Source organism: Pleurodeles waltl, chromosome 4_1 (genome assembly GCF_031143425.1).
Source record: "Pleurodeles waltl isolate 20211129_DDA chromosome 4_1, aPleWal1.hap1.20221129, whole genome shotgun sequence".
NCBI lineage: Eukaryota > Metazoa > Chordata > Amphibia > Caudata > Salamandridae > Pleurodeles > Pleurodeles waltl.
The window spans coordinates 743,017,913-743,043,673 of record NC_090442.1 but is presented as its reverse complement, the minus strand read 5'-3'; the positions used below and the strand labels follow the sequence as shown (position 1 = coordinate 743,043,673).

The following is a 25,761-nucleotide window of genomic DNA, read 5'->3' as shown; positions in this document are numbered from 1 at the left end:
TGGCAAAAATGCTTTGTACATATAGCCCTGTAGACTAGATGTACGAAAAATAGGAATAGCCATTACCTAATTGTGATTTTTTTGTGAATCACAATTAGGAAATCACTATTCCTAATGTATGAAACTCTTTTGAGTTTCATTTGAGATTAGTAGTGGGTTGCTAATAGACCTACCTCATGAATATGATGAATGAGGTAGGTTGCAATTTGTGACCCACTGTGATTCGCTACCATTAATAAAGGATGGTGGCCTGCTGGGGGTAAGCAGACAAACGTGTCTGTGATTGCTTTTAAATATAGCAATCCTTTTTTTTTAAATACAGACAGTTTTCCTGCAAGGAAAACGGGATGCTTTAAAAATTGAAAAAAATTAATCTTTGAAATTTCATTTTTTAAGATCATGGAGTGCTGCGTTGGATCACTCCCTGCTCTTAAAACATATCTTCCTAACCAGTTCCAAAGGGGAGAGGGCCCCTTGGGGATCTCCTCCCATTTACAAATGGATTACCACCAACTGTCAAATAGTGGTAAATAGAAAAATTTTTGCAACCGTATTTTGACCACAAACAATTTGTACATACCTTTCCAATTTGGTATTAGAAAGGGACACTCACTCAACCTGCCCATTCCAAATACCGAATTGAACAAATCCAAATTGCAATTGGGTTACAAGTTACCAAATCACAATTTGGGCTTTGTACATCCCAAAAAGCATTTTTGAGGTCGCAAATGGGCCAAAGTCTGTGAATCAGGCCATTTAGGACCACAAAAATGCTTTGACCATCGAGCCCTAAGTCTCACTGCTTTTGGGCTATCAGGATATTTTGGTTTATATAACGTGGAGTAACTTTGGTTACTTCATGAGAAACTCAATAATGTATGGTATGTTTCCAGCCTTAAATCCAGTCCCTCTGATAAATGCTCACAAACATTTTGATCCCTTCTTTTTGACACACCTTGTGATCATATTGCTATTTGTTTGTCCCTTACTGAGATTTGAGGCTACAATAATTGTTAAGCTCAATCCAAAGCTTGTGATATGTTCTTCCACCTACTTATATTTCCTTTCTGTTTATTCATTATCTACTTGTGCTGTTAGCTTCGGTTTTGTCTTTCTTTTTTCTTGCCCAATTCTAAAGTAACTTTCCATCATCTTTGAGTTTTATTTAGAAAACATGTATGTGTTTGCTATTTAAATTACCTCAATCTTCACATTTCTCACCTCATTTACAACTGATATGGTTTTCAATCTTTGGTCGTTTTCAATTATGATCTCTTCACTTTTTCTTTAAATGCATTCACTTGTTTTATCCCAGTTATCTACGTTCCTGCATTTCTGTATCAACTCCATCAAATCCTTTGCCATGTTGATTTATGTTTCATATATGTTCCTCATGCAACCTCTCATTTTCATTTCTAACCATGTCAGTGTTGACGTTTGGGACTACATTGTCTCTCTCTGGCTCTTTCAGTCTTGCCTAAAATGACTTATACGTGTAATTACTCATCATCAAGTACCATATATTGAGATCTTGATAGTTTCATTTTTTTGCTGTTCATATTCAGCTGATCACTTAGAGTTAACCCTTCTATTTATAGCACCCTTTGGATAGAAGTACTTTAATAGAACTCATTGTTTAACATTTCTTTAGTCAGGTACAAACCCTGATCTGTGATCGTAGAGTGTTTTTATATTTCAAGGCTGTTCTGAGTAGACTCTTTGCTTTCCTTTTCAATAGCTTCCTTTTGGAATAGATGTTAGACATCAGGAAAACGTTTGGTAGGGGATGCATGTCTGTGGTGGTATTGTCCTGAAGCAGGATAGATGGCTGCAGTGTTCAGGGAGTCCTTTGATTAAGGGGATTTGATACATCTGGCGAGTTAAGGGCCATAGTTAATGTTCAAATATTTGTATTAAAATGCATAGAGTACAGCTTAGTTCGCTCCATTGGTTACAAAAACACCTGCTTGTTCCTGCAGGCCGACGTATGGGTGTTGACTCTCCAAAATGCCAGGGGTAGCGGAAGTGAAATCACATACCATTTGGCCTTAAGGATATCACAGGAAGTGACATCATATGCCCCTTGACCCTCATTTTTCTAGAAAGGCATTTCACAGGACCCTAAAATCAAACTCCGAACTCTCTTACACCCCATAAACCCATTATTTTTCTCTTACTAACTTGCATTCACTCTGAATCTCACTCATACTCATACATAATGGCAATCAGACCCAGGTTTGCTAACGCTTTGCACTTCTGTGATGCCAGCCTGGTGCCAACTGTTAGGGTGGCATTTACTATCCAGTGCAAATCCTGAATTGCAATGGATAGTATCCCACTGATATCCACATTTGCACTATGCTGCATTTTACAGTCCACACACAAAGTGGGAAAATCCCTAAAGACCCCTTCCAGTACAAAACCTATACATCAGAGAATGTACACACCCTTGCACAATGGAGCAAGTGTCTGTGCATTGGTGCGTGACTGCCAAAAGTGCAGAACCACAAAAGGAGAGGTGCAACCAGCCCAACTGTCAAACTGACCCAGACATGGAATCCACAAACAGGCAGAGTCACAGAAATGGTTTAAGCAAGAAAATGTTCACGGTCTAAAAGTAACGTTTTCAATCACACAATCTTAAAATCAACTTTACTAAAAGATGCATTTTTAAATTGTGAGCTCAGAGACCCCAAACGCCACATGTCTATCCGCTCCCAAAGGTAATCTACACTTTAATCATATTTAAAGGTAGTCCCCATGTTAACCTATGAGAGGGGCAGGCCATGCAACAGTGAAAAACGAATTTAGCAGTATTTCACTGTCAGGACATATAAAACACGTTACTATAGGTCCCACCTTAACCATACACTGTACCCTGCCCTTGGTGCTACGTAGGGCATATCTTATGGGTGCCTTACATGATAGAAAAGGGAAGGTTTAGGCTTGGCAAGTGGGTACACTTGCCAAGTCGAATTTACAGTTTAAAACTGCACACACAGACTCTGCAGTGGCCGGTCTGAGCCATGTTTACAGGGCTACTCATGTGGGTGGCACAACCAGTGCTGCAGGCTCACTAGTAGCATTTGATTTACAGGCCCTGGGCCCCTCTAGTGCACTGTAATAGGGTTTTGCTAGTAAATCAAATATGGCAATCATGGATGAACCAATTACATACACACTTTGTATAGGAGCATTTGCACTTTAGCACTGGTTAGCAGTGGTAAAGTGCCCAGAGTAACAAAAACAGCAAAAACAGAGTCCAGCACACATCAATGACCTGGGAAACAGAGGCAAAATGTTAAGACCACACCAAGGATGAAAGGTCTAACACAGAGGTTGCAAGGAGTAAGCCAGGGGTCACATCTGCAATCCCTAAATGACATTTATGGGCTGAGGTCTTTAAATATAAAAGTACCATTCACACATGTAGCATGTGTAGTCTCGAACACAAGATCATTACATATCCTCAGGGCTACTGGTGCTAGCTCATTGAAGGGGAGTTCGAGAAAGGGAAGCACAATGACACAATGTACATACTTTTGTATGAAACAGTCACTTAGTAGTCTCAGCGTTATCATTTTCCCCAAAACAAAAGTCATGTGATGTGGCCATATCAGATCCAGCCATCTCAAGTTGCTGGTGGACCACTAAGTCTGGAGCAGCACTTGGTTGGTGGAAAACATGTACTCTTCCCTTGTGTTTGTCTCTCACCTTCTCTCAATTTGAAAGGGCTGCTTGAAGTCTGTGTTATATTCCTTGAAGCTCTTGCTTAAGTAAATGCAGGCTGTAGCAGAGGTTCAGGTCAATGTGAATTGTGTTCTTATGCTGGACCAGGATCTTCTTTAGTTACACTACATAGTTAAGCAATCTAATTGTTCAAGGTCCATCAACTCCACGGGGAGTGTTTCCTCCCAACACTGAGCAACTGTAATGCTCATGGTAAGCAATCGCATTACTTCAACCATGGAGACCAATGTAGAAGGATATGCCCCTACGACATATGTCACACTGTCCGTAAAGTATCCCTTTCATCAGGGGAAAAGGAGGTCCTTAAGATTCTGACCAATGAAGCTTCAGCTGCCTTTTCCAGCCTTTCCATCTTTGTATCAAACAGAGCAGAAAAATGAGAGCACAATCATCTCTACCGCCTACATCACTGACTCCACTTTTGTTGAAGAAATGGCCAACTTCTGGTTTAGTCTAGAAATGGCTAGCTTCTAGTTTAGTCTCTGCCACAGGCCCGTCCCTTCCTCCAACATTCCATTCACAAAGAAGATTCTATTTTCAACTCTCTGTGTTGATTTGTGGTGGTCCATTAGCATGACCATCTTTTTTTTTGTTTGGAAGAACTTTACTGAATGCAAGTTGATGCAAGCTTAATACAACAAATAAAATAAGTGGGAGGGGAGAAGAATGGCAAGGTACTACATGTTCAAAGTGTTAAATATACATAGACCAATCTAAATAAAAGAATAAACAATAATAAAATACATGCTCATGATTATATGAAGTATTTTAAAGTTTTAAGAAATCATACATTAGTTTAGAAAACAACATAAGAATATCAATGAGGGTTTGGAAACCTCATCTCTAATGGGATAATGATAGGATGATGACCTATCATGATGATATTTGAAATTTGTGATGGGGCTCCATAAAATGGCATGCTTAATGGCAAGTGAAATAGGATGAATGTATGCTGTATCAAGTCTGTGGTTGTAACAGACCTCATATCACCATGCCTGGAATTCCAATTTAGAAAAGTCCCTCCAATTTCTGATAATTTGTGAAATGCAACTGCTAATAGGAGGTCAATGATTTTTATGTGAGGTGATATATGTTCACAATCAATAGATAAACTTCCTAAAAAAATGCAGTGTGTGGGAAGGGTATGTTGGTTTAAAAAATAGTGTTACTTTGATTCCAGACCTGTGACTAGAAAGAGTGAATGAGTGCCATTCAAAAAGCATGTGTAGGAGGTCAGCTGGTTGTGAGTGACAAGTTCAACAAGAGTCTGGGTGATCCGGGTAAATACAATGTAAAGAGACTGAGGAAAGGAGAAGTCCATTTTAAATAAAAAATAACATTTGAATGGTGTTGGCAGCTCGAGAGGAAGAACTTATTTTTGTACAAATTTGTCTCCAGAAAGAAACGGTCCAAATCGTTCCCAGATCATATTCCCAAGTCAACTTAGTATCAGAATTAGGTCTACCAGTGGGAGGGTAGTATAAAGCACAGTATATAACAGACGTTTTTGGGTTAGTACGTAAAGGAGTACCTAATATAGATGTATATTAGGGGGGTGTTGTGGAGGTGGAGGAAATCCGGGCAACAGCGTTGAATATGATATTCTGAAAATTGAGACATTTGTGTTAAAAAGATAAAGGAAAATTAAAATAGATTGGGTCTGAAAAAAAAGTTAGGAAGCAATCATTATTGAATAGTTGTTTGACCCAAATTAGGCCTTGTTTCCACCATGATTTCCAATAAATGAAAGTGTTTTTGTGTAAATAGAAGTATTGTGCCAAATGGGAGAGTTTTAATAACAAACCAAGATGTTTAAAAAAAATAGGGGAATAGAGATTTTGAAGCTTTTTTGAGAAGACGAAATACTCACGGAAATTAAAGAGGGAAAGGAAAGACTCTTCCAATAGCATGCATAAAGGAAACATTTCATTAGCATCCTGAATCCAATGAACTGATTGTCTTAATAAGAAGGCCGAGTGATATTTTTTAAACTCAAGGAAATTAACACCTCCATCTGTTGTGGGGCATTTTAATTTAATTAGAGAAAGATGAGGTTTCCTCCCATTCAACAGGAAAGATGAAAGTATGGAATTAATTTGTCTAAAAAGAATTTGTGGTATGGAAAGGGGGGTATTAGAAGGAAAGGAGGATATTGGATATGGTATAGATAACAATAGGCACTATTATCATTTTGATGGTGGCCAAACGACCCCACCGGGAAGGATTCAGTGGATGCCAATGATTGACCATAATATTGCACTCTTCCAGGCTTGGAAAAAAAATGAAGTTTTAAGCCAAGATAAAAACCATAACACTATATATATGAGTTTGGAAGCATTTTACAAGAAATGTGTGTCTGAAAAGTGATGTCCTAAAGTGTATTTATTTAAGGGTAACATTTCACATTTGTAATAGTTAGATTTGTAATCAGATATGAGAGAATAAGAGGAGACGTCTAGCAAAAAGTGAAGTATGAGGATGAGATATAAATAGAAAGCTATCGTCAGCATAGACTGCTATCTTAATTTGTTGAGTGTTCCTCGTGAAACCCTGTATTGTAGTATTATTCCTAATACAAGGGAGGGAAGGGTCAAGAGCAATATTAAAACGGAAAGGAGAAAGAAGGCAATCCTGATGACCCCCCTACCTAAAGGGAAATAGGAGAAGATATGCCATTTCATATATGGCTGCTTGAGGAGGGGATTATAAAAGAGAAATGAGTGAGTTAATGTTCGGTTCTAAACTAAACCAGTTTTGAATTTGGACCAATTGACATGATCAAATGCCTTCTCTGCATCAAGGGTAATTGCTGCTAGAGTATGAAGTGGTTTCTGAGATTTGGAAAGTACATCGAAGAATAAGCAAGTGTTATCAGTTATATATCGTCTCTTGGCAAATATGAATTGTTTTTTTCTGAGCAAATTAGGTAGAAAGGGTTCCAGATGGAAAGCTAAGGTTTTCACAAATATTTTATCGTCAATATTGACAGGAGAAATTGGTCAGTAATTTTTACAGTGCTGAGAATCTTTGCCTTCCTTTTGAATAAGACGGCTGAGGGCATCAGGATAGGAACTGGAAGATTTGTCTGACTAAAGAAAATGGTTAACCAGGAGAGACAATTTGGGAATGAGTAGTTTGGGAAAATGAGAGACAGAATTCTGTACTAAATCCATCAGACCCTGGTGCTTGTCTGATTTAAGAGAAGATAATTCAATAACAAGTTCGGATAAGTTAATGTCTTTTTCTAATTAAAAGAATTCAATAGGTTTATCAAAATCCTTCTGTGAGTGTGATTATTTTTAAGTAAATTTGGAGTCTACAGGGGTATGCTCAAGGGTGTATAGTTGTTTATAAAAAAAGATCTCTTCATCATTATATAACAAATTAGAGTGAGCATCTTTAATGGATTCAATTTTGTTTCTATTATTTTTAATATTGAGATAGTTAGGTAACAATTTGCCAGATTTATTCTGACCCCCATAATATTTGGCACTAAATTTTAGGAGAAAAGAGGATGCATCATCAAATGAGGATTTATTGCATTGAACTGTAGCAATAATAAGATCTTAAAGGCACTCCTTAGACCTAGAAGTGTAATGACTGTTCTAATTGTTTAATATGCTGAAATAATTCAAATTATTTTTAAGAGAAGATTTCTTCTTTCTAGAAACATATCTAATAACAAAATCCTGAGCAGAGGCTTTGAATGCGTCCCAAATGCAGTGAAAGTTAATTTGATCTGTGTCATTCAAGTCAAAGAATGAGGAGAAAGCAGATGTGAACGAAGGGTCTAGGAAAAGAGTATTGTTAAATCGATTTGACAAATCAGTGTTGGGTAGAATACCTAAAGTATGAATACTAGGGCATGATCAGAAATTAGAATAGAGCCTATATCAGCTGAGTGTAAATTGTGTGTTAAAGAATGTGAAATAAAAATATAATCAATTCTTGATTGAGAATGGTGTGTGGGGAGTAGTATGTGTATTCACACAGAGTTGGGTTAGAAAGTCTCCACGCATCCTTCAATGTGCGCTGTTTAATGGCATGAAGAACAATTTCTGACTTTGGGGAGGCATGTATGTGGAGGAGGAAACTCTATCAATAAAATGATCAGCAATTTGATTACACGTCTCCTGCAAAAATAAAAGATCATCAAGTCATTGTAAAAGTTTCTGGAAGACATCAGACCAAAACTGACTGTCAGGACTAGTAGGGCCATAAACATTACAAATAGAAACTAGAACACCATCAACTAAGAGACAAGTGAGCAACTATCTTCATTCAGAGTCAAATGCCTGTGAAATACATTTAACATTGAGTGATATACAACATAAAGCAGCAACACCATTTATCTTTCCTTCATCTGGTGAAAAGAAAGTATTGCCCACCCACCCTCTCTTTAATTTTATAGACTCAGATTCAGCAAGGTGTGTTTCTTGAATAAGGGCAATGTCAGCATTTAAGTTGAGCTAGATGAGTCAAGATCCTTTAGCGCTTAATTGGTGAACCAAATTCTTCGTCATTCCAAGATTTTTTTTTCAATGTCATTGAATAAAAAAGTAAAAACGGTTATTTGAGCATGCACTTAAAACACATATGATGCATAAAATTAGGTACAACAGAAGACAACACAGGAAAAGAGAGGAAAAGAGAGAAGAAAAATGTAGTGCCAAAAGGGAAGGAAATAGGTGTATAGAGAATAGAATGATAGAAATGATTGGAATCGTAGAAGAACAGACAAAAGTAAAAGAAGAACAAAGGAGAAGAATGAGCGAAAGCATACCTCTAAAGAACTTAAAAACAATCGATGGGTGTTGAGACCACATGGAAGGATGACACATCTGAGCTCCAGGTAGATGACAATGGGAGATAAGCATTGAATGGTGTAAGGTGAACGATGTAGGAGACGCACTGGGGTGATCACAAGTTAACTTTGAGGAACATAAGTCTGTAAAAAGAAAAACAAGTTGAGTATAAATTAAACATTAAACATTGGTTAAATCTAATATCAAACATAAGGAGAAGGTTAACGGTACATCATGTGATGGGTTAATGCAAAAAAGATGACGCAAATAGGAAGAAACAAGTCAGAACAGTATAAGAACAAAGTCTATGTGCAGGATCCTCATCTGGGGAAGTCTTATAATATAGGTGACTGGAACCAAGACAGCGAAGTGCAGGTCTCAAAGAAAGTACATTTTTGTGTCAGTCTGCTGTATTCGTGGCATAATTTTGAGAGAAGTACAAAAGATTTCCATTCCATAAAATTTGTATCTAGGACTGAGCAGCTGTTAAAACTTTAAGCAAATCGATGTATTCAAGAAAATATAATATAACACCTCTCAGTCTAGTGGAAGTAGATGTTGCATGAGGTACATGGCCAAGTCTGTTTGCACTCTGAATGTTTAGAGGTGAGGACCTTGACAACTGAAATAGTTTGAGAAGAAAAGTTCCAAAAAAATGAGACAGGATCAGAGCCCTTCATCTCCTCCGGCAAATCATACATGTGTGGATTGTTCCTTTGATTCCTGTTTTCCAAATCTTCAACCTTCCTTTGAAACAAGGAGATTTGGGACTGAAGAATTGGGACTTCATGAACTGAATTGGTGAGATCCAATATGCGCTGTTCAGCCACCACCAACCGCTGTTCCAACTTGGAGCATTTATCCCACAAACTCTGAAGTTTCGTATTAGTCTCCTTAATGCATGGGCACAATGCTCTTATCTCCTCCAGAAGAAGATCCATGCAAACAGAAGGGGAAGATTTAGTGAAAGAAGGAGGGTCTTTTTCAATCTTCCGGCTGAAGCTTTCCCTATTGCATGTGGCAGAGCACCATTTCCTGAAGATGAAGAAGAGGAAGAGTATCTAAGGATCAAGGCATTTGCATCTTAAATTTGATATCAAAAGGATAATGCATGAACTTGTGAAGTAAAATAGCCAAATGATGATCTAGAGCGATGTGAAGTTTGTTTTAATCTGTGCAAACAGCAATGCGCAAAAAATTAACAAGTGTGGTTATAGATGAAAGCAATTGCAAGTTTAATTACTGAGCCACAATGAGGAGAGGATCTCTAATGTGATTAAAAGGGAAACCATCCCTCACAGACACCGCAGTTAAAATGCAAAAAGGACAGAACAAATGAATACACTTCTTTGGTAAAAAATATGTCTTTCATATTATAGCTGAGAGGAAACCAAAGGGGAGACAGTGCTAAAAAACATTATATTTCATCGAAAAGTGAATCTTCTCAAAACGTTGTATTGAAGGCCAGACTTATTTCTTCTTAAACGTTCCTTAGCTGCATTGCAGTGCAGCCACAAGAAAAATGTCATAATGTTAAAAACTCAGAAAGTTCAAAAATATGCACTAGAGAATGATGAGAGAAGAATACTTACAGAGGAAATGAGAGAAACATCATTTATAAGGCTCTGTTTATTGTAACTGCTATGCAGCAGTTGGCCCCTCATGAACATTCCACTGCTGCCACTCTCTTCACACAATGCTCATTGCAGCTGAACAGAATGTGTTTTGTTTAAAAATAGACAGAAATGACTGTGAAAGGTCATAAAAGGCAGCCCAGGAAAGCTGCAGGTCCACACCACCTCCCTGGGTCAGGAAATAGCTGGCGACATCAGGGAAAACCGCCTCTGTAGACAGAAAATGTGCGTCACTCCGAGGAGAAGTGGGATGCTGCCATTCTTGATTGGGCACAAGCCACGCTTCCCCAGGATGGCCATCTTTAATGATTCAAACTGCATCAATCTGGGCTTGTCAGTGTGAGTATGTATAAGGTAATTTTCACAGGTACCCACAATATGGATGATGCTGGGGAAAATAAGCTGCACTTCAATTTCTGTTTGCATTCCTTTCAAGGGCATGATAGCAGGCTACAAGAGTGTGCCTCCTACCTCCTGGGAGGGTGTCATGTAAGCAACAGTGATTTCACCAACATGTATTATGATAAGAATGTGATTTCCAGATCCCTGTGCTGCCCTGCAAATCCTCTTTCCTTCCCAGTGCTGAGTCAATTAGCCAAACCAATTCCTCTAGTACTGCTTTCCTGGGGTACTCAAGATCAGACTCTCATGCCGCCATGTGGAGATTGCAGACTACCAGCAGGACTACCCACTGCTGAAGAAAATCTGTTTCAGACCACTATGCTGTCACAGCACCATTTTGGGCATCATTACTTTTGTGACTGAAAGGTGTAGTCTCTTTCTCCTCAGGGTTGCAGGCTCATTGTGAGCCTGTATCATTGATGGGCTCTTCACAGGTTGGGTCTCTGCTTTCTTCCACTGGGGAACAGCACTTTGACTAACCACTGGGTCTAGCCTGAAGAGAGTCATACCAGAATCTCCACAAATGTTGAACTTTGAGGTGCCCAGCTGGATCCTACGCCCTCATATGGGCTGTACTTAAAATATGGTATTTTAGAGTGTGTACTATTATTAGTCGTTTGGAGCAAGGCACTGGCAGCGTTAATGATACTTCCATGCCATATGCCCATTTTGTTATTTCTTATTTGGACATTGGGGCAACCTTTTGGAGCTTCCATTGGAAAAGAAGAATAGCTAGATTTCACATAGAGAGCAAGGATGGGATTGTCAGTATCTTTATTTTGATGTTTATTATGTTTGTGTGGCAATACATTGAAAGAGTATCTTTGTGTGTTTATTATGGGTTATTGTGTTCTGAGTTAGCCTCTAGGGCCACTCACACATTTGATTCTTCATTTTGGGTTCTTGTTTTGTGACTTTAATACCCCAGGTGCTGGCATGCCCTTCTTAAGACAACAAAATCAATTTTTTTTTTTTTTACTTTCATTACTTCCTGGATATCTGTATACACTTCAGCTTCTAGGACCCTATGTACATAATTTATGGATTGTGATTTCCTAATTGTGATTCTTTGTGAATCCCATTTAGAAAATTCAAATTCCTAATGTATAAAATACAGTGATTTCTAATGGGGTCACAAATATACATACCTCATAAACATTAGTAAGGTAGGTCACAATTTGCAACGCATTAGGAATTGCAGCCATCACAGGGATGTTGGCCTGCTGGAGTTAGCAGACATCATGTCCCTGATGGCTTTTTAATAAAGCTACCTTTCTTTTTACTTGCAACCCATTTTCCTTAAAGAGAAAAAATTGTTTCCCTGTTCCTAAAAAATATTTGTATCAACATTCACAAAAGGGAAGTACTCCCATTTGTGAATGATTACCACCTCCCCAGAGGTGGTGGTATAAATGAATGTTTTGTGACCTTTGCTTGGTCACACAGCATTTCCACTGCAATTCAATATTAGAACGGGACACCCTAGACATGCATGTGCTAAACACAAATTGTGATTCGTTAACATGCTACCCAATTGCAATTTGTATTTTGTGCATATAAAATAGCCTTTTTGAGGTCGCAAATGCCCGTATTCTACCAATAGTGCTGCTTGTGCTTGCAAAAATGCATTTATACATATGGCCCAGAGTGAGCTACTTTGACCACAATATATTCTATTTCCTTATTAAAGTTCTGCAGGTGTTCCTCAATGTTTCTGGTTAAGTCTTTTGTTGACCAATAGCCAAAAAAGCTATCTGTTTCTTGAAGCTATCATAATATTTGGTTCACATCTATTTGAGCAGGCTGTTTTTAGAATACTCAATTTATTATTAGCTTGCTTTTCATCAGTTCTCTTCAGAAATGCAGTGATGTATGGTGTGATCTACACCATATTAGATAAGAATACAGTAAGTTGAGTGACCTTTTATGCTACTGGCAGCCTAGAACATCTTTTCTGTGTATGGCACCTTCTTATTATGCTTATCTTTATTGTGTATGAGGATGCTTTGTTGTAGTCCACTGTGAGATCCTGAATAAAAGGCTATACAGATGCTGAGTGTAGTGTTTGATGTTGGATTTCTGCTTGTTGGGAGTTTATACCAGCATTGTTAGGATATGTCTATATGTATATGGTATTTCTATTGCACAAACATAACCAAAAGGAAGCAGAATGCTGTACATGGTCAAAGGCAAGCTTAAAGAAAGCAAGTAATAGGGGAGGAAGTTAAGCTGTGGATAGTTATTACACTGTGATGTAGTGTTATTTAACGATATGAGTCTTCAACTTCTTCCTAAATTGAAGCAGCGCAGGAGAGGTCCTGATGGACACTAGGATGCTGTTGTAAGGATAGCTAATTTAGCACAATTTTCAGGAGGTATAAATGATGTGTTTTCTAGAGGTATATTGGGCGAATAAATCTGAGAGGTTCATGTCACCTAAGCAGTGTCAAGTATGGAGGTGCTGCGGAATATAGAGGGCATAAGGAAAAGGAAAATAGTTTCTCAGCAGTTGTCTATTGTTTACCATCATCTACTAATTCCTGGTCAGCTAATTGGCTTTAAAAAACCTCAATTGTTTAAAGTTGAAATATTTAGCACTTGTTATGTCTGAGTTTCACTTAAAACCTATGGTGTCACTTATTGGCTCTCTGTATGCATTAGAGAATGTTCATAACAATATACTTCTTTTCCTGCTCTCCCTTTTGAGCCCTTCTTTATTGGTGAACTAATTGGGTCATTTAGGGTTTGGTGGGCGGTATTTAATTCCATCAAAGCAGCCAATGCCCTGGAGGACTACAACCTGCCATATTTAGGGATTCCAGTCTTCCTGGTGGAGATTGCTGTGCCTTCAAAGGATCTGCTGCCAGACCTCTGAAAGCATTCTTACTGGCATATTTATGAGAAAGTGGTGCATTATTCCCTATGCCCCATTTCTCTTGCGTCCCCCTTAACCGCCCAACGACACCAGGTTGAGCTGTATTTACAATATGATGCACCATAGTGGTCATTACCACAACAGTGTCAACATTTTTAAAACTGTTGTGGGGCCACCAAAGTAATGATTGCACCAGCTGGGTCTCTGAATGCTGAAACATGATAGTCTTATTCCAAATAAAGCAGGTAGACCATCAGTTTGGTGGGCAGGATTCTCAGCCACATAAATATAGCAGCGTGCAGTGATATATAAAAGTGGTGGGGTGAGCAAAGTGCCTTATTGCATCGGAAAAAAGTGAAAACAGTACACAAACATTACACAAGCATGCACAATTAAAACCCTCACATGCATTATAATATTTGTTTTTTAAATAAATGTACTTACTCAGGGTGCATCGTCCTCTTTGTCCTTTACAATATCTGACCAGCATGAGTGGAAGAGGAAACTTTTCTAAGCAATCCTGGCTTTACTCTCATGCTGATTACCACCATGAGAGAAGCATGAGGATTGGATGGAGCAGGCTGGCTCTTTACGCCTGTGGTCGTAGCTGTCCAAGGCAGCCATGTTAAGAGCTCCAAAGTGCGCATGTCAGTTTAGCTGGCGCAAGTCTGCCGGCCAAACTGACATGCACACTTTGCAATGTCTGGCCAGCACTGCTCTAGTCCTTTGTTCAAAGGAGGACACGCCCCTTATTTCTCCTGGCTCTGGGGCAGGCTGTACTGCTGTGGCGCTCCTTGTGAAATATAAAATGACAATGAAATAATTTAATTGCCTGTTAGAAATGGGGTTTTTGGTTGGCAGTCAGGTTGCCCTCTGTCCAAGCAAGAACCCTCACTCTAGTCAGGGTAAGTCACACACAATCCAAAATCAGCCTGTGCTCACCCTCCGGTAGCTTTGCACGAGCAGTCAGGCTTAACTTAGAAGGCAATGTGTAAAGCATTTGTGCAATAAATCATACAACACCATAGCATAACACCACAAAAATACACCACACAGTGTTTAGAAAAATATATAATATTTATCTGGGTATCTTCAGGTCAAAACGATCAAAGTTGCAATATGAATTTGTAAAGATATCACTGAAAAGTGATATAAAGTGTCTTAAGTCTTTAGAAAGTAAACAAAGTCTCTTTCAAACACAAAGTACCTGGTTTCTGGTGGAAAATCTCCTCAGAGGGCCACAGGAGAAGAGGTACGTGGAAAACTGGTGTGCGCGTCGATTTCTCCTCAGCACACACGGACTTGCATCGTTATTTTCCACGCGGGGAGTCGTGCGTTGTTTTCCGGCGCGCGGACAGTCTCTTTCTGTGGTTCGCGGGGAGTACCAGATGTCCCGGGTCTGTGCGTGGATTTTCCTGCTTGTTTTCCGGCTGCGCCTCGTTCTGCGGGGCTGTGCGTCGAAGTTTCGATCTCACGGCAGCCGTCGCGTCGATTTCTCCTGGGGAGTCGGGCGGCATTGTCCTTGCGAGGCCGTGCGGCAAAATTTTGATCTCACGGCAGGCGTCGCGTCGATTTCTCCTGGGAAATCGGGCGGCGTTGTCCTTGCGAGGCCGTGCGTCAAAGTTTCGATCTCACGGCAGGTGTCGCGTCGATTTCTCCCGGGAAGTCGGGCGCGTTGTCCTTGCGAGGCCTGCGTCAAAGTTTCGGTCGTCCCGAGGGCGTCGCGTCGATCAGCGGCGGTGTGCGGCGTTTTTCTTGCCGCGGAACAAGCTGTGCGTCGAAAATTTCAGCGCACGGAGCGTCCAAGAGGAAGAGAGAAGTCTTTTTGGTCCTGAGACTTCAGGGAACAGGAGGCAAGCTCTATCTAAGCCCTTGGAGAGCACTTTTACAGCCAGACAAGAGTTCAGCAAGGCAGCAGGCCAACAGCAAGGCAGCAGTCCTTTGTAGAAAAGCAGACAGGTGAGTCCTTTGAGCAGCCAGGCAGTTCTTCTTGGCAGGATGTAGTTTCTGGTTCAGGTTTCTTCTCCAGCAAGTGTCTGATGAGGTAGGGCAGAGGCCCTGTTTTATACTAAGTTGTGCCTTTGAAGTGGGGGTGACTTCAAAGAGTGTCTAAGAAATGCACCAAGCCCCCTTTCAGTTCAATCCTGTCTGCCAGAGTCCCAGTAGGGGGTGTGGCAGTCCTTTGTGTGAGGGCAGGCCCTCCACCCTCCCAGCCCAGGAAGACCCATTCAAAAAGCAGATGTATGCAAGTGAGGCTGAGTACCCTGTGTTTGGGGTGTGTCTGAGTGAATGCACAAGGAGCTGTCAACTAAACCTAGCCAGACGTAGATTGAAGGGCACAACAAGATTTTAGTGCAAAGAAATGCTCACTTTCTAAAAGTGGCATTTCTAGAATAGTAATATTAAATCCGACTTCACCAGTCAGCAGGATTTTATATTACCATTCTGGCCATACTAAATATGACCTTCCTGCTCCTTTCAGATCAGCAGCTGCCACTTCAACAATGTATGAGAGCAGCCCCAATGTTAGCCTATGAAGGGAGCAGGCCTCACAGTATTGTAAAAACGAATTTAGGAGTTTTACACTACCAGGACATATAACCACACAAGTACATGTCCTGCCTTTTACCCACACAGCACCCTGCTCTAGGGGTTACCTAGGGCACACATTAGGGGTGACTTATGTATAGAAAAAGGGGAGTTCTAGGCTTGGCAAGTACCTTTAAATGCCAAGTCGAAGTGGCAGTGAAACTGCACACACAGGCCTTGCAATGTCAGGCCTGATACAGGGTTAAGGGGCTACTGAGGTGGGTGGCACAACCAGTGCTGCAGGCCCACTAGTAGCATTTAATATACCTGCCCTAGGCACATGTAGTGCACTCTACCAGGGACTTACAAGTAAATTAAATAGTAAATCATGGATAAACCAATCAGTAGTACAATTTACACAGAGAGCATATGCACTTTAGCACTGGTTAGCAGTGGTAAAGTGCCCAGAGGTCAAAAGCCAACAACAACAGGTCAGAAAAAATAGGAGGAAGGAGGCAAAAAGTTTGGGGATGTCCCTGTCAAAAAAGCCAGGTCCAACATTGCCTCTTTATTGTTCACATTTAGTGCTGCTTGCATCTGGTGGGGAACAACACCCCCCCCCCCCCCCAAGACAAACCTCTGGTGCATAAATAACCCTCTAAACCTTGTGTGATTGTGGGGCATGTTGTGAAGTCTGTAGTAAAAAAATTTGACCAGCAATAGAGAGAATCTTTGATCTATTGAACTATTTTGTTTTTTTACAGATAAAACGTGCTGTGAACAACCAAAGGTAAACAGAAATCTATATTTTTCTGATTTTCACATGGTGGAATAAGTACATTGTTCCTCTTTGAACTGTGTGTGAATGTGTGGAAAAGTACATGTGAGTGGATGTGTGTGTAAAAAATAGCAATGCACAGAACTGGGAGCTGATGGTACTAAATGGTCATGGGCATTTAGACTGTGATATATATACTATTTGTGTACATTGTTAACATATATTGTGCATTATCCCAATAATAAATAGCTTGTATGCAAAAATATTGAAAAATCACTTTGGCCACATCAGTTTCATGCAAAATGTTTTCCGTGTGTACCTTGTAAGTCAGCAGAAACATTTGTATTTCCTGTAATCTTCCTGAATCTGTCTGTAAAGGACAGAGGAAGAAGTTAAAATGTTATAACGTAATTGTGTGATTTTGTGGCAATGTGCCACAGAAGACCTAGAAAGCTGCCACTGGTCAGTTCAACATTATCACTCAGCCTTCAACCCTGTTCCTTGGCTCTCTAAAATGAGACAACCTGGACAAGTAATTGTCACCTGCTCAGCAGAGTTTTAATGGAGGGGCTGCCTCTTGCTCCTCTGCACTTGCATTACAGGGGAGCAGGGAGCAAGGGGACAGAGACAGTAGTAACTCACTTATCAACGAGAGATGGGAAGAGGAGGACATATGCCAGCAGATCTGTCAGACTGAATGGTAATTTAGAGTTTAAAAGCTCAGGGGCTCCACCATAAAATAGTGAGCTCCCTTTCTGTCAAACCCATAGCTGTCCCACCCCATTTATGGGTGGGAGAATTGTCAGGTTTCATTTAGAATCTGGTGGGTATCTGCCAGAACCTTGAGTTTGTGGAAGCCCTTGCTGCAGTGCCACTAAATCCTAGCTATTACTTAAGCTGAATAGTGGATTTTGTGCAAGAGGTCAATGGATCGAAGTGACAGGGGATTGAGGGGATGTCATAAATGAGCAATGTGATTATCAACAGTTTACAACATATTTAGAATTCTGAACCTCAAACAATAATCACACCAGTTTATTAAGAAGAATTATGAAATTATTTTCCTAGATTAACAATGCTAATATCACCAAAATAACTCTTGAACACAAGTGATAAGCATATAGAATCAATAGTGGCTGATTAGAACGTCTTATATATCTAAGTTTAATCAAAACAATCAAGCAAATAATCTCTAAAATCATAACACTGATTAATAACACTAGAATTGGTAATAATGGTAATGTATAAATTAGTACAAACAATCAGAGAGTGTCAATATGAATCTTGGGTATTTGAAAGTTAATACCCTCACTAATGGACTTCATGTAAAAGAATTTAGAAACACAAATTTAGAAATATGTACTAACTCAAGTTATTAAGGAGAAAAAAAAAACATTATTGTTAATATGCAGCATTTAAACTGTATGTTGCAGCTGGTACCTGAAAAGCAAAAGAGACACATATAACAATTACAATTCATACATTACCTATAGTACAACAACATGCAGTTTACTTCAGCAAAGGGACACCATTGGGTAAGTCTTCAGAGAATCGGGCCTATCGACAGCTAAACTCCCACAGCTAATATGACTCAAATCATCAGCAACTCGAACTAAGGATCTCGGAACCCCTTTCTAGAGTCTCACTGTCTTCTCTTCTATTATAGTCTCTCATAATCTCTCCTAGAAAAATCCTACCCAGGTTGTTATACTAATCTTCTAAAAGTTTATGATTGGTCGGTACATGGGGTGGTTACAATTCAACCAATAGTAGCTGTAATTGATAACCTAAATTGCTATGACATTAGTGATAACCAGGACACATTCATAACAGTAACTTTTCCTCTTCCGTCTTGTCTGTGACTCCGTTATGCCATCTCGTCTAAACTTCTATTCTCAGGAGGAAACTCCTCAAACCAAAACATTTACTTTCATCCTCGCGGAAGAAACCACGTATTAGTGACAATTTCAAACAATAGAACATTCAACTCATGCAAGAACTTTATAAACTTGACCTTGTAAGACATAATGCAGCAGCCACTAAGGCTAGCTGTGTACACATCTATTAAGCCATTTAACACACTTTTATGTAAGCTTTGAACCACGTAAAATAACCACAACTTTAGTTAGAATTTTGCTCAACGAAAGAACAGAAATCAAGTATGGCAACCATTTCCAAAAGTCACCTGTTTCCGCATGTTAATTCACTATATGGTAATACATTGAAATTATTAATAAAACATATTAGAAAATTCACACTCTTACACTCTTGACTTCACCTGTTAGTGAAAGAATGGCTGCCCTATTAAGGGATCCACATTTGCTTGGCGAGGTGCTGAAAGTGCACCTGATGTGCGATGTATGAACATTTGGCAAACCAAAATGCAAAATAAGCTGGCATGTTTCTGTGACCCAACATTTTTTTAAAATTTTCTGAAGCAGCCCATCAAAGCAGGTTTTTATTTTTAAACACAGGGAGTATTTTCTCTTTGCCATAGAGTCTTAAAATATTTTTCTGGCCTGGGCTGCCATGTCTTGCTAGGCTATTCCAGGCTGGAAAGAACAGTGGTGGACTACAAATTCTAAAGTGTGGGACATCTGCCACAGTAAACTTGCAGCTCTGTGATGGACGGGCCACTGGGTCAAGGTTTTTATAAGTGCGCCCCCCCAGAGACTCCACTTTCAGAAATCCAGAAGTTCTCCTAACTTTAAAGGAAGCAGGGTAGCTGCATGTTTGGTAGACTGACAGTTCATCTCCTTCTCTGCTAAACTCTAAATCACCCCCTGAGTCGGTAGAACTCCAAATTCTCAATATAGAACATGGAGGTTGGTAGGCAAAGGCTGTTACGTGGAGTCCCACTTTTCCCTCGGTATGTAAGAGTGAGGAAATGTAGGACCTCTCAAGCACTGGCTCAGTCACAATGAGTCATTTCTACGTTCATCTCAGGATCTCAGACCTCCCATTCTTATCAAAGGGGAGTGTGGCCCAGTGATAGCATAGTATTTGATGTTAAGAACATCAGAGAAAGGTTTTGATGGAAGGTCGAATATAAGCACTATTTTATGTTTGCTAGTGAGTTACAAACAAGGACTCTGGGCAAGCAGGAATTGCTCATTCTGCGGAAAAATGGGACAAGGGAGGAGAGGAAGAGAAGCAGAAGAATCATCTACATTTGTGTGTCACAAAGAGGTACAAGGGAGGAGGGAGAGCATGTCAGGTGAAATCAGGTATTTTTTCATTTGAGGTATTAGGGCGGAGAGAATAAGTGATTATGATCCATAAGTACAAAAGCAATTTTGCGGTCGGGAAATGGCAGAACTTGGCCATTTCCGAATGCAAAAATGCTTTTTCATGTGTACATAACCCAAATTGCAATGTTACTGAATCACAATTTGTGTTTAGCGAATTGCTATTTGGAAGGGGTGTGTTTAGGAAGTCCCTTCCAAATACTGAATTACAGTGCTATGTATGAATGTTTTGCAACTAAAATATGTTTGCAAAACGATAATTTTTTGCCCGACACCACCAGACTGTTGGTAACTATTCACAAATGGGTAGGGGTCCCCACAGGACCCCGTTCCCTTTGTGAATGTTAAAACAAATATTTTTTTAGAGGAGGCAGTGGTTCTGTGGACCGCTGCCAACTCTTAAAAAATGAAACTTAACGCATCATGTTTTCCATTAAGAAAAATGGGCTGTATTTGAAAAAAAAGTAAATATTGCCTTACTAAAAAGTAGTCAGAGACATGGTGGCCTACTGCCCCCAGCAGGCCACCATCACTGTGGTGGCTGCAATTACTAATGGGTCGTAAATTGCAACCTACCTCATTAATATTCATGAGGTAAGTCTATTTGCGCCCTCAATAGGAATTGCTATCTGAAGTCTGTACGTTTTCTTACATTAGGAATTGCAATTTCCTAATTGCAATTCACTAAAAATCGCGATTAGGAAATCGTAATTCCTATTTTTGTGTACATATGACTGCAAATGTTTTGCGTAAACTGACACAGACTGTAGTGAACAAGCGGCATTAACAGTCCTTAACTACTTAAAGAATGACGTCCTTATGATGTGTGGGGAGCTGTGACTTTATACAGCACACAATTGTTTTATCTCTCACCGCCCACTATTCCTTTGGGGGAGACTTTGTTACATGACTCTACTCAGCAAATCTCTGCATTGTAAGACAGCTGTTACTAGTGTTTCTCATTTCTGTGCTCTATTTAACGCAGAAGGAGTCATCCGTCGCTTGAATAAACAGCAAACAGAAAGTTCAGCAGCCAAACATGGGACCAGAAGAGTGAACCAATGATATTATGGAGCAGTGAGCGCTGTGGGCAAATATATACATTATCTTACTACTTCATAGGCAAAAAGCAACTTCCAAGCAATTCAAAAACATTTTTCTCTGATGCACTCTGTTTTTGTCTGCCAATATACATATTTGTATTTAAAATGAATTGTAATAATTGTCTAATTGTAAAGACCATTTACCAAAACAATAAAAGTAAGGTTGTAAATATGTTACTTATTGAACCGGAAATATGTTGTCCACAGTTATGTAAACAATATAAACAACTAAAGATCTCCCCATTTGCATGTCTAGAGGAATACCTGTCTAGCAAAATGTCACCCCTGTCTGTAACCTATAGGTGTCTGTATTTCCATCACTGTCTAATTATCGTCTCTCTATTTATCTTCTTTATAGTTAGCTAGGTCTCGCTTTCTACTTGTTTGTCCAGACAACTATTTATCTACACAGAGACTGTAGCGATCTAGCTACATAGCTTGAAATTTACCATCACTGTGTGAGTACTTTATTGGTTTACTGTCACTTAATTAGCCATCTTAAAATGGTGGACTTCTTCAAAGACGTAGATATCAACATAAAGTGCAATATTCATATAACCAATTTTGGGGAAGAGTCACTATCTGACACATTGATGAAGGTGTCAGATAGTTCTCATATAGTAATCTTGTATGTATTCTTACCTGCTTTTGTGAGTTGGTCTGAACACATCTAAAATGGCGATAACTGAAAATAAACACATTTGTATACAATTATCAGAAATGGATGACGGTACCCTATTTGTCCTTTTCAAAGGGTTGTTACCAACAACATTTTAGGCATTAAATGTCACTGTTCCAAAAATACCAGAATTACTCAGTTATTAATTTTTTCCAGTATAACTTCTGATTTTTATTTTTCCAACTTTAACAGCAGACAATTCATACTTGGCAGACCATCGATCTACTTCCGCGCTATTCTTTGACATAGTTCTAGTGAAATAGAAGCACTTTACTTTGTTAGCGAGTGGGTGTTTTGTTGTTGTTGCTGTTGTTATCCTGGCATTACTGCTTCACAATGCGTGTAAGTTGTACATGTTGCCGAGCCTCTGGTACGGTCAAAGGGCCATGCGTGCGCATCGGTCCTTAATAAGTAAACTTACAAGGGGACACGTATAGGTCGATGAACCTTTTGATTTGTAGAGGGTGTTCTTACCGTAGTTTTCATACAGAAACAATAATCAACACACAATAACCAATAACCATTAGTCAAATCTACAATCAATGGAGTCAATAATTTTCACACACCATGACTCTTCAACCATGAATAACCACACCTTGATTATAAGTTTAATAGGTTTTATTTCCCTTTCATTAACAATACTAAGTCAGGAATCTTAATTCATCAATTCAAATTGGAAACAGATTTTAAAACACTTGTTAATCAGCAAGTTGCAAAAGACTTGATCTAATCAAAGCTTGAATCAAAAGACATTCTAAGGCGGCAACACAAAACATTAGTAAAACCCAATTCAGCAAAACTATGATATCCATCAAGTTCAGCAAAATAGTTAATCAACCATTTGTCTCTGTAATTTGTCAGTCGTCATGTGAGTAAGTAACCTCAGCTAACACCGAGGAGAAGTGTGGCACAATGGTTAGAGCGGCAGACCCTGAAGCAGAGATCTGGCCCAGGACCAGGCTTCAATTCCCACCTCTGTGGGTCTTGGGCTCAATTCCCTTGGACCAGATAATTCTCACTCCGGTGCCTAATCTGATTAATGGGTCCCACTCTGTAACTCTGGGCAATAGCTTGCTTAATCTTCACAACGGCCCTGACAGTGCTTGGATGCCTGGCTTCACCCTGGGGGTTGCCCAGGAGTGGGTTCCTCACAGGGAAAAGCCAGGTGGGGTTCCACAGTGGTATGCGTACAGCGCCTTGAGACCCTAACGGGTGAGTAGTACGTTATACAGGTGTGAAGTTTACAGTTTACCGATTAGCATCAGCATGTGGCACTTCATGCAAAATAATTTAGAACATAAATTTAGAAAACATCTACCTCAAGAAAAGTATTAAGTCAGCGCAGTTGGTACCTAGAAAGAAAAGTCATAAACTGCAATTCAGTCATTGTCATATCTACCTATCCAGGGTATGGGTCAGCAAGCAGAATCAGTCTTTGTCCTGAGGTCATCAGTCAATCAGCAAAACATCAGGCTCTCAGTCAGAGTATGAGTCCAATGACAGAATCTCAAATCTCTTCTTCTCCCAAATATTGCCTCACAAATCAGAATAAGTCTGACGTCCTTTTCCTCTGTCAAGTTGTTATAACAAAGTCACCCACACCTACCCCTCAATTTCCAATTGATCAATTAATCGTATGTTATTACTCTACCCAATAATGTCCTTTTACCAAATCTATGAATTCTAATATTTCACAGTTCACATGTCGTTGGTTGGACTGCTTTACGATGTTCTCATCATCCGGCTCGTCAGGTATCAATTTTATTGCATCTTCATCTCCAGTCAGTGTCTTCATTCTGCATCCAGGGAAAGTACATCTCATGCACATTACACACGATTAGTTACATTGCTAGAGTCTTCATCTCCTGTCTGTCGGTTCCCAAAGAAGGTTTCTGCTAAGCTTTTTATTAAAACAATGAGCATTTCACAAATAGTTCACTCTGTCAGCATTTTTCATTAAACGCTAAGAAACGCAGCTTCTACAGGAGGCCTGGCAACTCTAGGCCAAGACACTCACTAAGTTAAGGCCTACAATTAATAAGCAAGAACATATTTCATAACCCTTAATATAACATATTACTACATTAATCTTAATACATTTTCAATATTTCATATGGATTAATAATAATTTAGTACATTTCGTGAACACTGGTGGCCATTCTTTGAGGTCACAATTTCAAACGTGCACATTATTTTCCTACGTTATTCATTATTCTACATAAGTCATTTTTCAAAATACATAACCATTCATTAATAATTTCTAATTAAGACATCTGCTTCAGCAGACGCATGCAAAATACATTTTTCTATTGCACACGGGCTGGTTTGCAGAATCGGCCCGTTTGCGACCATACAAAATGCTTTTTGGGATGTACAAGGCCCAAACTGCGATTCGATAACTTGTTACCGAATCACAATTTGGGTTTTGCGATTTGGTATTAGGAAGGGGCATGTTCAGGGCATCTCTTCCTAATACCAAATCTAATTAGTATGTATGCTTGTTTTGTGACAGTGAATGCGGTCGCAAAACGATCGCAGTTCACACCAATTTCAAACTGGTGGTAACCCATTCGCAGAGGGGGAGAGGTCCCCTTTGTGAATGGTAGCGAAACGTTTTTTAAGAGAAGTCAGTGGTCCCACGGACCACTGCCTACTCTTCAAAAATGAAACTGAAACGTTTCATTTTCTTTATTTTTAAATGCAGGCTATTTACCTTTAAGGAAAACGGGCTGCGTTTTAAAGAAAAGATTGCTTTATTTAAAACCAATTACAGACATGGTGGTCTGCTGACACCAGCAGGCCACCATCCCTGTGATTTTTGCGATTCCTGGTGGGCTGCAAATTGCGACCTACCTTATTTATATTAATGAGGCAGGTCTATCTGCGGCCCACAGTAAATGGCAAAAGAAACTGAATAGAGTTTCTTACATTTGGAATTGTGATTCCCTAATTACGATTCACATGGAATCGCAATTAGCAAATTGCAAATCCAAACATTTGTACATGTAGCCCTAAGATTGGGGAGACCAAGAGAAGACTGTCCTGTCATAGCACACCAAACGGTGACCCTGAGGCAAATAGTATAGTTTGGCTGCTGAGCTACTGACTTTGTCATTGCTTGTTTGCTTTGAATGGTTTTTATTAAAGTATAACAAAACCACTCAAAGATGGCTGCCCATGCATGTGAATGTGTGTGGACGCACACAGGGGCTGGTTGTAATTTTTGGGCTATAGTGTGTAGTAAAAACCATAGCGAAATGGCCTCCCATATATCTAAACGTATGTGCACAAACAAACAGCAATCTCCAAATGGTTTTTGTTACACTTTAGAAAAAAACATTCACTGATGGCTGAACAAGTGCATACAAGCTCAGTCAGAAAAATCCCAGCCTCTTATGCTGCAACATTATGTGAAATAAAACATCAACTAAATACCCATTCTTTTACCATGCAGTGTTTCACGCATAGCCACGGGCATTATGTTAAGAGCATCTCTTTGTTCGCTTTTGCACCCATATGTTACACACCTTTGCTCCTGACATCTTTCATAGCTGTATTGGCCCCTTATTTGGTGATCAATAGAGCTCTTCATTTCACTGGTGTATCCAAAAAAGTGATGGATTGAATGCCTGATTTCATCTTTGCTACTGGTAATCACTCGGGCCACATCCCCCTCTATTGTTATTTTGCACACCATGCTATCTCAGTCTTTGTCCTACTCCACTGGAAAACGTCCAACGCAAACTATCAGGCCAGGTCATTCCTGAAATGGAGCACAAGCGACCAAATCTCGTTTTCACCCTTATTAGGGCTCATCAGCTAGCATAGATTGGTTCCAGTGGCACAGTGTGCACAGGACCCACATCTGGGCATACCTGTCCCACTTGGTGTTACACTGAAGTATAAAAAAAAGTAATTCATGGAATCTATACTACTGGTAGCCTCTTGATCCTTTCTA

General features: G+C 39.6%; 1 long non-coding RNA gene across 1 annotated transcript in view; it reads left to right on the top strand.

The window, feature by feature from the left end:
- The window catches only part of LOC138288575 (uncharacterized), a 240,561-nt gene extending 219,406 nt beyond the window's left edge, over positions 1 to 21,155 (top strand). Inside the window, exons 3-4 of the long non-coding RNA XR_011202468.1 lie at positions 16,760 to 16,785; positions 21,007 to 21,155. This is a non-coding gene — a long non-coding RNA (uncharacterized lncRNA). The remainder of the gene's footprint in view (positions 1 to 16,759; positions 16,786 to 21,006) is intronic.
- Positions 21,156 to 25,761: the final 4,606 nt, after the last annotated feature.